Raw genomic sequence first — 14636 nt, forward strand, 5'->3', positions numbered from 1 at the left:
AGGCAATTAAGACTAGGTTGCCTTCAGAGCAGAAGATAAATAAGGAAATAAGGACCAATTAAGTGGTACAGGCAGCGTTTCATCTCTTCCACATTCCCTTTGTCATTTCCTGAAGTTAGGTGAGGAAACTACTGGGGAAGCAAAGTCAGACAATGCTTGGAACTGGTGCCAGACCTGTGCCATCTGACAAATTTACTGAATTTTTTAATGATATGTATCAGGTACTGGTCTCTTACAGCCATGGCTCATGTTGTGTTGTTGCTCTAGTCTCTTCCTTGCATGTTTCATTGACTCGGGCAAGGCTGGTGTGAATGCTTTGAATTAGGTGAATGGTGATGCCATATCACTCACTTGTCCCTATCCTTATCTCTTGACAAGCTTCATTTGTCCCCCTGGTCTTCAGCCACTTAGGAAGTGGAAGCTGGCAAATGGGCAGTCCCCTGTTAACTGTCATGCTTTCTGCAGAGCATGCACAGAGGGATCTCTGTGTTCACCTGCCCTGTAAGGGGGATCTCTCTAGAGGCAGGAAGGGTTGATTCTTCTCTTGCAGGGTTTGCTTGACACTTATGATTGTAAGAGGGTGGTCTACTTCAGCGTGATGGGGATTGGGATCCATTCTTCCTGGGAGAAAGTCCTGCTTGCTGCTTTTTTTATTTCCAGTGGGAAGAATGCAACCTCTGTACAGGAACAGCCCAAGACCTTTCATGAATGAGACCCCTTGAATTATAACATTTCAGAGTTTCCCAAAGCTGTTAATCGGATTAGTTGTGTAGCAGAGGAAGTACTTAGTACGTATATACAGACACACAGGCTCCTCGTATCTGGGAGCTGCAGCTCTGAACATGCTATTAGGCCAGGCATTCTTCTTGGTCTGCATTGTTTCCATGTCCCCAGAAAATGCTGTTCAGCTGGGAGGAGGGGTGAAAACTGCCATTTGACACTGTTGGACTGTTTATAAACGTACACCCTATTAGCTTGTGTGGAGCATCTGCAGCTGTCAGGCTCTGGGGGAAAACCAAAGTTCCCACGTACTTAGGGGTGACAGAGGATGTGGTTTTCCATGGGACCCAGCTGAAGATGGCCTGCTTTAGTAAAAGGTCTGCCTTGGCTGGTGAGGGCTGAGACTGTTAGATGTTTCAAACCTTCTCTCTCTTCACCTACTTCCAGTTTTTGTCTAGAAAGAAAATTATGTACACCTTTAGGCCCCTGAGAGAAAGAGGCAAGGAATGTGATCTGAGGACTGCCTGGATTCTGCCGCAGATCTTTGTGCTAAGCTTAATTTCACAGCATCACTGTGCCCCGGGATTGTTTTCCGCATGAATTTCTTGCTTGCAGAAATGCCACAGTTGCCATTCAGAACCTCAAAATTTGCAAGTCTCCTTGAGAGTGGGATGCCTTGAAGTTCAGTGCTTCCAAGAATTTTCTATCTAGTGTTTTATTCCTGATAACCAGGACTTAAAGCAATGCATCAGGTAGCATTGTCTTCATGGTGAAGTCATAGAGCAGGGTCATGGGCCTTCCGTCTTAGGGGTGTTGGTTTAGAGCTCTCTTTTATTCCCCTTGATGACTGCTCAGTTAGGGGTAGCTGTCTCCCTGGTACCCATCTTGGTACTTTGCTTCAGAGCTCTAGCAATAATGTCCATCTTCAGCTTTGATTGGATGTCTCTGTCCAGTATGCCTGGATTTTGTTGTGTGAGTGGTCAGACAGGGAATTGGCATTACACAGGGAATTGCAACACTTGTTATGTACTTAAAGCCTTTTGAAGTACAGCATATGACCTAATAGTGCTTACTCATGTGAATAGTCTTCATTATTCCAAAGGAGCTTCTTTTCTAAGAATTGGCCAGGAAGACCACAGATTGAGCAGTTTAGAACTGCAGAAGGCTTTGCAATAGAATCCTGTGTGCAAACTTGTTTTGCTGGTGCAAAAGTGAGGTTTTCTTCAGATCTTGTTGAGAGAAAGGCAGACATGGTGGAGGTCTACAGATAAACGTAGCCCATTTAATCCAAAAAGTTTTTAGGTTCTGTATGTTGATCTCTGACTCAGTGAAAACTCTGAGCTGTGAGTTTGTAGAGTGTTTGCCTGCGGTGTAGAGTAACTGAGCGAATGCCAGGAGATGTGCTCTTCTAACAGGGCTCAGAACTGCCATCTAGTTAATTTCCTGTCAGGGCCCTTTCAGGATTTCCCTGAAGGTTTATTTCAAAGTGCTTTCCTCCAAACCAATTTTAGATCATTCCAGTAAAAAGACTTCTGCTTTCCTTTCCACAGGTCTCTGTGTCAGCTCTGCTTTACCTGAAGCCTAATTTTGCCCTCATCAGTGAGGGCGTAAAGCTGCACACTTGACCTTTCAGTCTTTGTCTAGAATAGAGTTATAAGATTTTTCTAATTCTCTAACCCAGAGAAAAAAATAATATCTGGGGCTTTTTCCCCCATTGGTTGCTTTCCTTTGAACCTGGGTCCTAAGCTCAGAGCATTGCTTGTTCTCATGCAGCAGCGTTGAAGTAGATAGCCTTAGTATTTGGCCACACAGAGATAGAGTAATGATTCAAACATAATGAAATGAATCCAGTATCTGGACACCTGCCAGGGAGCACTATCCTCAGCAAGGCCATGCTTCATCAGCTCCTAATCACTTTGGTGAAAGATTTTTCAAAGAGCTTGCAGTTTTGAAAAGTTTCTCATGGATTATGTTTTTACCTTTCATGAAAATATTTACTTTTACAAATATAATTTTGATTTAGAAGAAACTTGAGTCAAACTTTGAGGATTCATCTGCTGCTAAAAAGAACATCCACAGGCAGGCTGTGAAACTGTATAGTGTCACCTCTGTTTTGGACCCAGATGAGTCCACTGGTGCAAGGTCATTGTCTTTGCTTTATTTTTTTTAATCTGCTGAAGCATTAGCCACAGAGGAAGACCATTTCTTTTCTTGCCATGCCTATTGATCCTAACAGGCTTACTGTAAGCCTTTTTAGGCAGCATAGGTATTAAGAGACTTTTTATGATTTATTATCTCTCTTCCTGATGTTTTTTTGATCATGGAGGCAGTTTCTAGTCCTGAAAGGCACTTCTGTGAGTGAGAAAGGCAAGTTTGTCCCTTGTAGGTCTGGCACTAGCAGAGCAGAAGACATGGGAGTCTGGCTGCCCTCATCGATGCCATGCTGTGCTGGACTTGCTGCTGAGGCACTGACTCTGTATCCTGCTGCTGCCAAGAATGCTTTTCAAGAACAGTCAAAACAGGGTTTCTTTGCCTCTGAACCTGAATTATTTGGGCTCATGGCTTGAGGACATTACAAGGCTTTCACACTTCTACAAATGAGTGGCAGAAAGGATTTATAGAGTATCTTTGCTAGCTGGAGTGAGCAGTAGTTCAGATAACAGTGCAGCTTGGGACATGGCTATATTTGATCCCAGGATTTTGACTGAAATCAGAGAGAACAGAGGTTACCATGAGTGGCTGGAGGCTTTGACAGCAAAGCCGTGCAAGTTATTCTCTGGCAAATGAGGCAGAGTTCTGCTGTAAACCGTCTCTTAATAAGACCAGGGAGTCGATTTGTTGGCACACGCTGTCTCTGCTGCTCTTGAGTGTGCTGTGAAAATGGAGGCAGCTATTCTGCTGCTTCAGTGAGTCTGCACACAGCCCACATCTGCAGCAAACTGCTTTGCTTTTTCTTGCTTTGAGATGCACATGGTCACCATGTTCCATGGGACTCTATCTGTTTTGGGACTGGCTCAGCTTTTTCTTTTTTTCATAACATGACATCCCAGGAATCAGATTTCAATGCAGTGAGCATAAACTGCTTTGGAGCCATGGAGGCAAACTTTGGAGAGATCTCGAAGAGACTAGAAGAATGTGCAGTCCTGTGTGAGTGCACGCCGGAAAGCCTGTATGGTGCAAGGGGGGTGATTGCAGTGATTTCCAAGTTAGATAGCAGCTTTAAATTTGCCTGTGGTGGGCTGTCAGCCCCTGATACATGTTTCATTGCTCCCTGGTTCCTTTCTTGAGGAAAGGTGTTGATTCCCATTTGAGCTGAGATTGCTTGCAGGACAGTTGCTCAGTTCAAACAGAGTGCATCTGTCCTCCTAAAAGTTGTGCTGTTCAGCCTTAGGGTGGAGAATAAGACTTCTCCTCCAGTGGAATGCTTAAGGTGCTGGAAGCAGTTACAAGCAGGGCTTCCACTGCTTCATTTGGGGAGAGGTTGCTCAGTCTAGGTGCTGTGGCCAGTAGTAGTGTTGCACATTGCTTGCAAGTCCTCTCTGATGCTACTACTGTGTTTCTAGTGAAATTTAAGTTAGTGAAAAATGCACTTCTAGAAGAATGCAAAATCTAGAGAATTTTGGCTGTGACTGACTGAGATTCTAGGAAAGATCTATTTATGGGTTTGAAGGAGAGAATGTTAAATTCATCTGACTTGGCACATGCACACCAAACTCAGAACTGTTTTTCCCTTGCAATTCATGTTTGGTGCTCTGCTGTAGTAGCTCTTGTTTCAGGGTAGAAGGGGTGGACTTCAACATTGACGGCTTCAAGGCTGCCTGGAGCCCAGCCTTCAATTCATTAAAGGTTAGAGCAAATCTATGGGTTGTGCTAACTTAATCTAAGCTATATTTGCCATAACAGTTCAGAAGCAATGCAAATAACTGTGTACATGCTGTAACATAACCCACATCTGTGAACTCTCTGCAGGGGCCTGCTCTTTCACTGGGAAATCTTTAGTGAAGGTTGCTTCCTCTTATGTGGGTAGAGGGACATCTTTGCTTCAAGAGACCTATCTGAGGGCTCAGTCCATCTGTTTGCATACCTCCTTACAGTTTTTCACAACACATGACATGCACTGTAGGGATATCTCTTTGCAGTCCATGCAGCCTTTAACAGGAAGTGGAGCCTCAGCTCGCTCTGTGGAAAAGTCAGTGCCAAACACCTGATGCTTGGCCTGATGCTGAAGTCTGTTTAGCTGTACCAAATGAGTTTCCTGTGACTAGCCCAAATCTTTACCTTTCTGAGTCCATTCACTTGGGGGTTTTACCAAAGCAGACAACCACGAAATTAACTTCCTGTGGTTCCGTAGCTTACTAAGGCAAGATAGGAGCTCCCCTTTAGAAGAACTGCTTAGAACACTGCTTTCCTAAGTTAACTCCTTTCCCAAATCCATGTTTCTGTGCAATAAGGCAGCGATCTTCTCTTTGCAGAAAAGCAGATACTGTGTTTTTTCCTTCCAGCACAGAGTATTACAATACTCTTTCAGCCTTCTCAGACCTACCTGATTTTCTCCAGCATAAAGATGATTGCCTAGAAAGCCCTTGACCCTTGTCTTTTGCTGAGGAACCTTCTAATTCCCCCGGGAGTTAAAGCTCTCTTGCTAGCAAATGCTAATCTTTGGGCTTGATATTTTCACTCCATATGCTTTTCTTTTTTTGATTCCTGTGAACCAACTTGAAATTTTTATTTTTTTTTTTAAATGTTGAGAGGGATTTTTCTCTATAATTGCTGATCTTAGGGAGGCCCTTTTGCTACTCACAGGAACAGAGTCTGCCAGTCTAGTACCTGATGGTAAGAGAGGAGAGAAGGTGATCTATGTGCTAAAGCATGGCTGATATATACGTGCAAAGAGAGCAACTGTCCCTTGCAAGATTGGAGAAGCAGCCCTGAGTCAGGACAGCAGAGCTGTCAGGAGCAGGAAGCTGGCTTCTCAGGCTTGTCTGCCTGGTCTCATCCTGCCACTGCTACTGGATTAATCTGTCAGCTGGACAGTGCTTGTGGGGCCATTGTACAGGCTTGCAGCCTAGAGCCCTGGGTATATGCAGCATGGCACACATGCTGGTCCATCTGATGAGCTGCAGCTCAATTCATAGGCACAGGTTCTGCTCTGGAAGACTTTGCATCTTACACTTCCAAAAGTGCTTTGTGCTTTTGGATTTGCTGGTTTGTTCTTTTCACACTGCTTGCTTCCAGTAAGGAAGAATTCCCCTAGCTGTTCAATGTGGGTTTCTCAAGAAGGGTGCAAAGCAGCAGCTCATTTCTTTGCTCCTGCCCTAGCTTCTGTGTTGCACATTCTGCTCTCCTGCTGCTCCTGCCTCAGGAGGCAGTTTCACCTTTCTCCTTGCCCAGAGAGGATTCAGTGTGTTCAACCATTTTCTCCTTCCTACATTCGTCAAAGTGAGTTTGTTCTTTTCCTTACCACTTCCTCAGACCTCTCCATAAGGTGATGCCTGTATAGAGCTGGCCCACATGCTGACAAATGCTGTCTTACTGTTGTCCATCATGAGGTTTCTTCCTACTTCTGCTGTATTTCATACAGCCCCTCTATGACCTCGAAGTATGATGTGGGAAAGGGAGGGGCTCTTGAGATAACATTTAAATCAATAACAGATGTTAATGGAAGGCTGTCAACTACTTCCCAAGGCAGGTAAGGTGCTGTTTGTAATGTGCCTGAGTAGCAACAAGAGGTGCCCCATCCCTGGATGTTTTTAAGCCCTGGATGTGGCTCTGGGCAACCTGATCTAGTGGAAAGTGTCCCTGCCCATGGCAGGGGGGTGGAACTAGATGATCCTTGAGGTCCCTTCCAACCCTGACAATTCTGTGATTCTGTGCTAGAGTCTTCACTCTGCCTGTCCCACTGGAAGGTATGCAGGCTCCAATTTTCTTGGACTAAGGTCTTTCCACTATGATGCATAGCTTCAAAAACAGTTGGGACCAGTAGGGTTTGCAGCATTGCTTCATGCACTTGGCTGTGATGTTCTAAACTTGACTTGCGACAAGCAGAGAAATCCTTCACTCAAGAGAAATAAACTCTATCTCCTATTTCCCATTTGTGATATAATTCCTACAGGGCTGTGTAAAGAGTTCCAAGCAATAAGTGGAGATAACATCAGGCCCTTGCCAGAGCACAACTGAATGACACAGCCCAACTACTTGCTCTGGCTTCCCCATGGAGTAAAGTCATATTTTTTCCCTCTTGTCTAGGTTCCCGATGGCAGCTGGTCACACGCACCACAAGGTTTGTTTTGTAAATGTACTGTTCCCTGTAATCAGGTTTTCTGGATGGTGGCCTCCTGCCTGTCAAAATAAGTGGTTTCATTTCTTCTGTGCAGCCAACATTCAGACTTCCATGTTTTTTCTTTTACTGATTTTATGAGCTCTCCAGTATTGCTAAAATTAATCTGCACAAGCAGTAAAGCTTTCTCCATTGTAACAAAAATCCCCAGCTATTTCAGCCTCTGACACTTACTCAGTGGAAACTTTAGTCCTGTTTATCCTGTGAGTACAATTCATATGCTTCTTTCAGAAATTACCCAGGAAGGCAGTAGCATAGTATCACTTTTGTCAAATGCTATGCGTCATAAATTAATCAGCCTGGATTTTGTTAATGAGCAATTAACTCCTTTTAAGCACCCAAAGACATCTGTGGAAATGATATTCATTGATGCTATGATTGAATCTCCTTCCAAAAAGCCTATTTCTATAGCTCCTTCCTATTCAACATGATGCCACCATCAACTTTGGGCATAGCTGCAGCAGTGCCACTGCACTACCGATGCTGAATCCCTGCTGCTCCTTGCTTGACTTTGCCTGACTTTGGCTGTCAGCCCCATTGCTTTTCACATCCCCGAAGTTCTCTTTTGGTCACATCTTAAGCACCTGGGAGTTGATGCTGGATGGCTTTATTAACCCTTTAAGGAGTTGGGGTAGTCATTATGTAGAGCATTTATAACATCTGATTTCTGTTTGCAACTGTCTTGCTCTCAATTGCTCTTAATTAAATTTTCTGTCGTTCTTGTCTACAGCTGGTGTGACACACTGGGAGGCTGTTCCTTCTGCTGATGCCAGAAGACTCTGAATAGTCTTTTGTGTTTAAGTGGAAGTTATTAAATAGCTTTATATTAATTAACTGTGATGCAGGGAACACATGGGCAAATGTACTTGAGGAGATCAGTTTATCCATATGGAAATTACATTGGAAGTTAAATCCATTACCCTAATCGTAAAATTCAACAGTGCTTACCCAATAACTGCAAAATTGCCTAAATTGTGCATTTGTTTCAGAGCTGGGCAAATGCCTAATTTCCTTGAATACTTGCTTAAATAGAACATTGAGTTTGCCTCAACTGCACAGACTGCCTTGTCATTTCTGAGAGTGTTTTAGCAAATGAGTTTGGAGGCAGAAATTGTCAGTGAGAGAGCGGGATCGAAAAGTTCTGAGATCAGTTGTTGAAGGATGCTCACTCCACAAGGCTGGCTTGGGTGTCTTGACCCTCAGGTTCTCTCCTTTGTGTTGCTGTGCACACAAAATAGAAGTTGCTTACCCTTTTCAGTGAAGTAGCGGCAGGTCCAAGAAACAACTGGTAGGCAAAATGGCTTGGTGGATAATAGCAAAAACCAAATAAATTAGGAGTTGTAAATTGCTCGTGGTTGATTGTGAACAGAAAGGGCTTACATTTGTGGTATAAATGTGTTCGCTTTGAGCTGCTTGTTCAGGCCTAATTTGGAAAGGAGGCTGGAGCTGCAAGGGACAAAAAAAAAAGCCTTTGCTGTGGCTCCTCTTTTCAAATGGCAAGGACAAAGTATTTATTCAGCTGTCAAGTGGGGAAAGAAAGCAAATTAGTTTTAGGCTGAAATGCTGGACTGTGGTTGCTGCTGTAGTTCTGTAGGCCAGATGGTCACTTGGACAGCCCTGGGGAGCGGGTAACAGGTTTCTCCAGGGCAAAGATCAGAGGCAAAAGGAAACACTCAGATTACATTAGTGTTCCACATGCTAAAGCAGAGATACTAATGTGAGATGCACAGGGCTGTGTTAGGGAGGGGAGTAGCCACTCATCTTGCAGGCGATGGTCTCGCTGAATCCTGGAGCCAGTTTGTGGCAGAGACCTGTGGTTTGAGACCTGACTTCCCCTCTGAACTGCAGTTGTCCCTGGGACAGAGAGAGCAGCTTCTCTGCCAGCTTCTCTCAATGGGCAGATCACTGTGGTGAGAAAAGCTCCTCTGCCATGTACAAACACACCCACCATCTTCCCCACAGTTTCTTTAATGACTGCAAACAATTTGGACATCTATTTCACCAAGGAGCCTGGACCTTGGGGCTGGAGATAGCCTAAGGCTACCCAACAGTGGCCCTCATTGGACTTCTACTCCCCAGGATTTAAAAATCCAACTTCTTCTTCTGCCTTAAGGGTGGCCTGTGCCTCAGTTTTCCTGCTGTTGGCAGTTAGTTTGGGATGCCTTTTAAATGACATGTGATGGAGCTGGTAGGTAGCCAAGCAGACAAAGTGTATTGACTATACGTACTTCGGGTGCTCAACTGCCTCTTAAACATGGTGCAGGCTGCTAGAGGATACAAACCAGCAAAACCTCTCCAAGGAGCTCCATGATTGGGAGTGTTTGAAACTCCAGGTAGAGAACAAGCTGAAAGAATACAGAATTAATCAGGTTGGAAAAGACCTTTGAGATCATCAAGTCCAATCTATCACCCAACACCATCTAATCAACTAAACCATAGCACTAAGTGCCTCATCCAGTCTTATTTTAAACATTTCCAGTGATGGTGACTCCACCACCTCCCTAGGCAGCCCATTCCAATGGCAAATCACTCTTTCTGTGAAGAACTTCTTCCTAACATCCAGCCTAAACCTCCCCTGGTGCAGCTTGAGACTGTCCTCTCATTCTGTTACAGGTTGCCTGGGAGAAGAGACTAACCCCCACCTGGCTACACCCTCCCTTCAGGTAGTTGTAGAGAGCAATAAGGTCTCCCCTGAGCCTCCTCTTCTCCAGGCTGAACAACCCCAGCTCCCTCAGCCTCTCCTCATAGGGCTTGTGTTCCAAACCCCTCACCAGCTTTGCTGCCCTTCTCTGGACACATTCCAGCAAGTCAGCATCTTTCCTAAACTGAGGGGCCCAGAACTGGACACAGTACTCAAGGTGTGGCCTAACCAGTGCTGAGTACAGAGGCAGAATGACCTCACTGCTCCTACGGGCCACAGTACTCCTGATACAGGCCAGGATGCCCTTGGTCTTCTTGGCCACCTGGGCACACTGCTGTCTCATGTTCAGCCTACTATCAACCACTACCCCCAGGTCCCTTTCTGCCTGGCCGCTCTCCATCCACTCTGACCCCAGCCTGTAGCATTGCATCAGGTTGTTGTGGCCAATGTGTGGAACCCGGCACTTAGATGTGTTAAATCTCATGCCCTTCAATCCAACAGTGCAGGTCAGATGGAAGGAATGTTAGCAGAGTGGCGTGGAGGGCTTGTACTGCCTGCTAGAACAGTAATGAGCAAAGCCAAACTACCTTTGAATGTTTCCTTATCACCTGCAAGTTCACTTCTGTTTTTCTTTCCTTTCAAAGGAGAGATGGGGATGGAGGATGATTATTGTGAATTGAGAGAACTGTGGTGCAGAGGTAAACACCTGCTAGAAATAGATCTTGATCCATCAGATTAACAAGATAGCAAGTGCAATGGTGTGGAGGGTAATTGATTCTACACATTACTGCTTTGTTATGCTGGTGGGAGGGGGGAGTTGCAGACTGTATGTGGGGACTGTATGTGCAGAGACATGCACATGGTGAAAGTAATTGTGTACTCACTTTGGCTTTTAATTTTTCACTTGCTGCGGTAAAAGAACGCTAAGCCAGGGACTTGCAGAACTCTTTCTCACTGAAAGAAATTAGTGATTTGACACAGGTTGTAAATAACTTTTATCTTTCTTTTTTTCTCTCTTATCTGTCTGTCATTTTACCTTAGGAAATGGAGGTGGTTGTTACAGCCTTAAGGAAAAATGCCCTTTCCAGTCTTCTCAGTCCTTCATTGTTTCCAGAGAGTGCTTCTCCCCTTAACCATTGAAAGGTTGGAGGGGAAGATGGGTCATGTTGTCTCATTTCTTGCAATGCCTTCTTTAAAAAGAAGGGTTTGCTTAGCTGTGTCCATCTTCTTCTCATGAACTTCCCTGGGAGGCTAGTGTCCTCACCCTGCACAATCATTTGCAGAGCTAATGTGGAGAGCACCTGCTTGTCAAGCCTCTGGACTCTGGGACTTTCCTGAGTTATTGCAGCTAGTCAGCTTACTCTGAATATGAAAAACAGATTCCTGCAGGGAATTTGGGGTTCAGAATTCTTCTCCTCTTTAATTCATTTTTCTTTAAGTAAATTGAAGGAACTTGAGCTATTCCACTGACAGGAAATGCTGAATGATCTATCTCAAATCATTTGCTCGGATCTCCAGGGCCTGGGGGGTTTATGAAAGGTTTTCACTATAGACTCCTCACCAGCTCAGGGAAACATCTGTTCTGCAGTCTGAATGCATTCTCCCAGTAGAGCTTGTTTTAATAAAATCATCACTTTCTCTGTGGTTAGAAAATCCAGTGCAACAAAATGGTTTTATTTCTACTCTAAATAAAGTTCTTGACCACTGGTTAATGAGGAAGTTAAAAAGCAGCATGTTACATCAACTTTGACTTACCCTGTTCTTCCAGAAGCTTCTCTCATGGTCGTGGTAGTGATGAGTACTGAATGGAGCCTGCGTCTTGCTTTTTCCTCAGATTACACATCTTTTATCCTATGCCAGTGGTACAGGGGAACCATAAACCCTACAGGTTAGATGGCATGCTTTCTGACCTCACTCTTACTTAATATGTTGTCTTTTATTTTGGTTAACTTGGATGTATTTTAACAAAGTTGGATTTTTAATTTCCTCTTCTGGAAGAGTGAGAGGAACTGCTTTCTTTCCAGCAATGCTACTGCCTGCTGCTTTCTGCTTTGCTGGACCCTTGCCTACCATCTCAGGCTGTCTCTCTAGTACCTGCAAACAACTTAGGCACCTGTTCTTTGGTCAAGGTTGTGAGAGTGGTGGATTTATCTCAAATTTATGGTGAATTTTAAGGTACAGGACATTTCTTTCAGTCAGTGAAGCTCCTCTTGGTCTGCAGGAAACAGAACAGGGAGTTGTTGTACAAGTGTAAGTTAGTGATTAAATTTTCCCTGGGCTTCACTGTGTGTTCTCTGCCAGGTCATGCACGGAACTAAATTACCTAGTTAGTGAGTCCAGCAGTGTCCTGCTGGAGTTGTAGCTGTTAAGCAGGACAAATTGTTAGGAATCACAAAAATGTAGGAGTTAAAAAAGGTTAAGAGGCGTGATCTAACAAATTCTGTCATCTCTGGTTGTAAGAGAAACAGACAAAGCTTACACAGTTAGGATGGAGAAAGGTGATGTCTGGTTTGGCATAGTAACAGGCAGAAAGTACTGAGGATGAGAGTGAACTTGGAGGCCTTTTTAATTGCTGGATATGTATTAAACCCCAGAAAAATCAGTCCTGTTTTGCTTACCTCATTATGGTAAGTAGTAGACCAAGCCTGACTTTTTATCACTGTGTTTGTTTTCCATAGACCATATTGTCAAACTGAAAAATCTCCATTCTCCTTGTCCGTGTTTCTAACATATAGGCTTCAAGACATACATGGGCATTTCATACTCTGGAGCAGTAGCACTGTAACTCTGCTCTTGGATATGACAGAGTAGTCCAAAAGAGAGATACAACTTCTGGAATGTTTTGAGGGGGTAACAGGACTTGCCCATTGCCTGCAACCTATGTGCTTCTAAATGCAAGGTGCATTTCTTTGCTTTCTTATTGATTGATTATGGCACATCAGTTACTTCTGTTTTGCTAGGATTCTGCTTTCACCTCTTGGGAAGAATCACAAGAGAGGATTAGATATCTGTCAAGTCACTTTAATCTTTGAGACATGTTTAGGTATCACAAAGCTCAAGTGAATCAGAACAAGATCCTGCAAAATTCTCATATATGATTCCAAAACACCTGTGTGGGAGAGAAGGGTGTGGGTGCTCCTTGAGATTAGTAGTGTTTGAAAATATCTGGTATATCTGCACACCCATATCTGGCCTTTGTGTAGTGCTTTCCCTTTTCATCAGCTACAATGAGACAAAATATGCAAAGATGATGTAGATTTCATTAGTCACACTAGTTTATTCAAACATCTCCTTTGCATAAGAAACCAAGGCTTGCAGTGATCTCTGGGAAGGAATGTGCTCACAGCTCGGCAAAGCAGTCTGCGGGAATGACACTGTAGCACGGCAGAGGTCAGCAGCTTGGGTGCAGGAGAGGGGCCGGCTGCTGGGTTTGGTGCCGTCATTTGCAATTCAATCCCATACAGCTCCCTCTTAGGGGAACAATTCACTAAATACAGAGTTGTTCTTTTTTCCTAATTCACCATATAATTCATCTCCCAAGTTCAATTAAGAAGCAATCTGTTTGTGAGTGGAAGCAAGCTGCATTTATTTAGAAATACAAAATTATCCTTTGCTTCAGCAGAGACCACATGCCTTAATACTTCTGGTGGTGAATGGCTGGTTGGAGTTTCCTTTAAATGGAATGGAATATTGTGTGAAGAATAGCATACTGTGGGGCAGGGAGGTGGGGGAGGAGGTGGTGAGAAGTCCTGGGATGTAAAATTTAACTGAGAAGAGAAACTTTTGTTGAGCTTGGGCTTAAGGAAGTGACAAGGACTGGACATGAAAGAAAACAAAGAGAAATCTTGGGATGGGACATTGAGGCTGGAAAAGAGTGATAGAGTTCAGAGCAATCCATCTTGTTGAATCAGGCTTGTTCCTGTTCACACATCTAGTGGCTTTTGTCCAGTCAAGCTCTGTTAAACTATGGCACTTCCTTTGGGAGACAATCCCCTGATTTAGTGTGTCTCTTGGAGCAGGAAGCTTTAACCTATAGTCAGCTGAGGGTTTGGGTATTTTATTTTCCTCTAGTTCATTTTGCTGCTGCCATTTGTTATCCCTTTCCTGATATTCTGTTTAGTTATAGTAATATAACTATATATATATATAGTAATATAATGTCAGAGAGGTAGAATTTGATACCATCCTCTCAGCCCTCCTCCAAGGACTTGTACTTTGGAAGTACTTCCAAAGGTACCTTCAAGAGATACACTTTTTCCCCTGTCCTTGCCCCTTGGAGTGTCAGGAGGAGGATTTGCAAGAAGTCTGCTCCAGAGCAAACCAAATAGTTTTTCAGCTGGTAAAGCAGCACTGGTTTAGGGGCTGGAAGATGTCCAGTTGTCGTGAAAGTGAGACATTCCTCTTGGAATTATCCACATGGCATTCAGCAGTGCTGTATGAATAACAGTATCTCCCTTTTTGCATGCAATGGTTGACTGTGCTCTTCATGCTTTACCTTGCCACCAAGACTGTAGAAAATTGTTCTTGCTCATACCTCTGCAGAGATCAGCCTCCCTTCTGCTCGCAGAGGACCCAGATACTGAGGTGGGGAAGGAAGGAGGGGGACAACAGTGGTGGTATCAGCACCACCTTCCTAAGGCTGTGTCAGTTCTATTTGTCTGTTAATGCATTTTACTCTCTTGCCCTAGACAGCATTATTGAGCTCTCCCTCCTACTAGAGTGACCATGGAGAGCAACCATGGAGAGCTTTCATGCCAAAGATTAAAGATGACGGAGATTGGAGTCAATACAGCTGACCAATATGATCGAGTATTGTTCCTTTATTGTTCCAGTATTTCAGGCCTATGGTGCGAGTATAGCACAGTAGTGTAAAGCAAAGAAGAAGAAGGGAAAGGAAAGGCAGAAGTGCGCAGCAAGGGAATTTCTACAACTTATATA

The 14636-nt window shown here is 44.0% G+C and overlaps 1 protein-coding gene across 1 annotated transcript in view; it reads left to right on the plus strand.

Moving 5' to 3' along the window:
- Positions 1–14636, plus strand: part of TLL2 (tolloid like 2) — an 88205-nt gene that overhangs the window by 35246 nt on the left and 38323 nt on the right. The window lies entirely within an intron of this gene.

Source organism: Dryobates pubescens, chromosome 8, assembly GCF_014839835.1.
Source record: "Dryobates pubescens isolate bDryPub1 chromosome 8, bDryPub1.pri, whole genome shotgun sequence".
Taxonomy (NCBI): Eukaryota; Metazoa; Chordata; class Aves; order Piciformes; family Picidae; genus Dryobates; species Dryobates pubescens.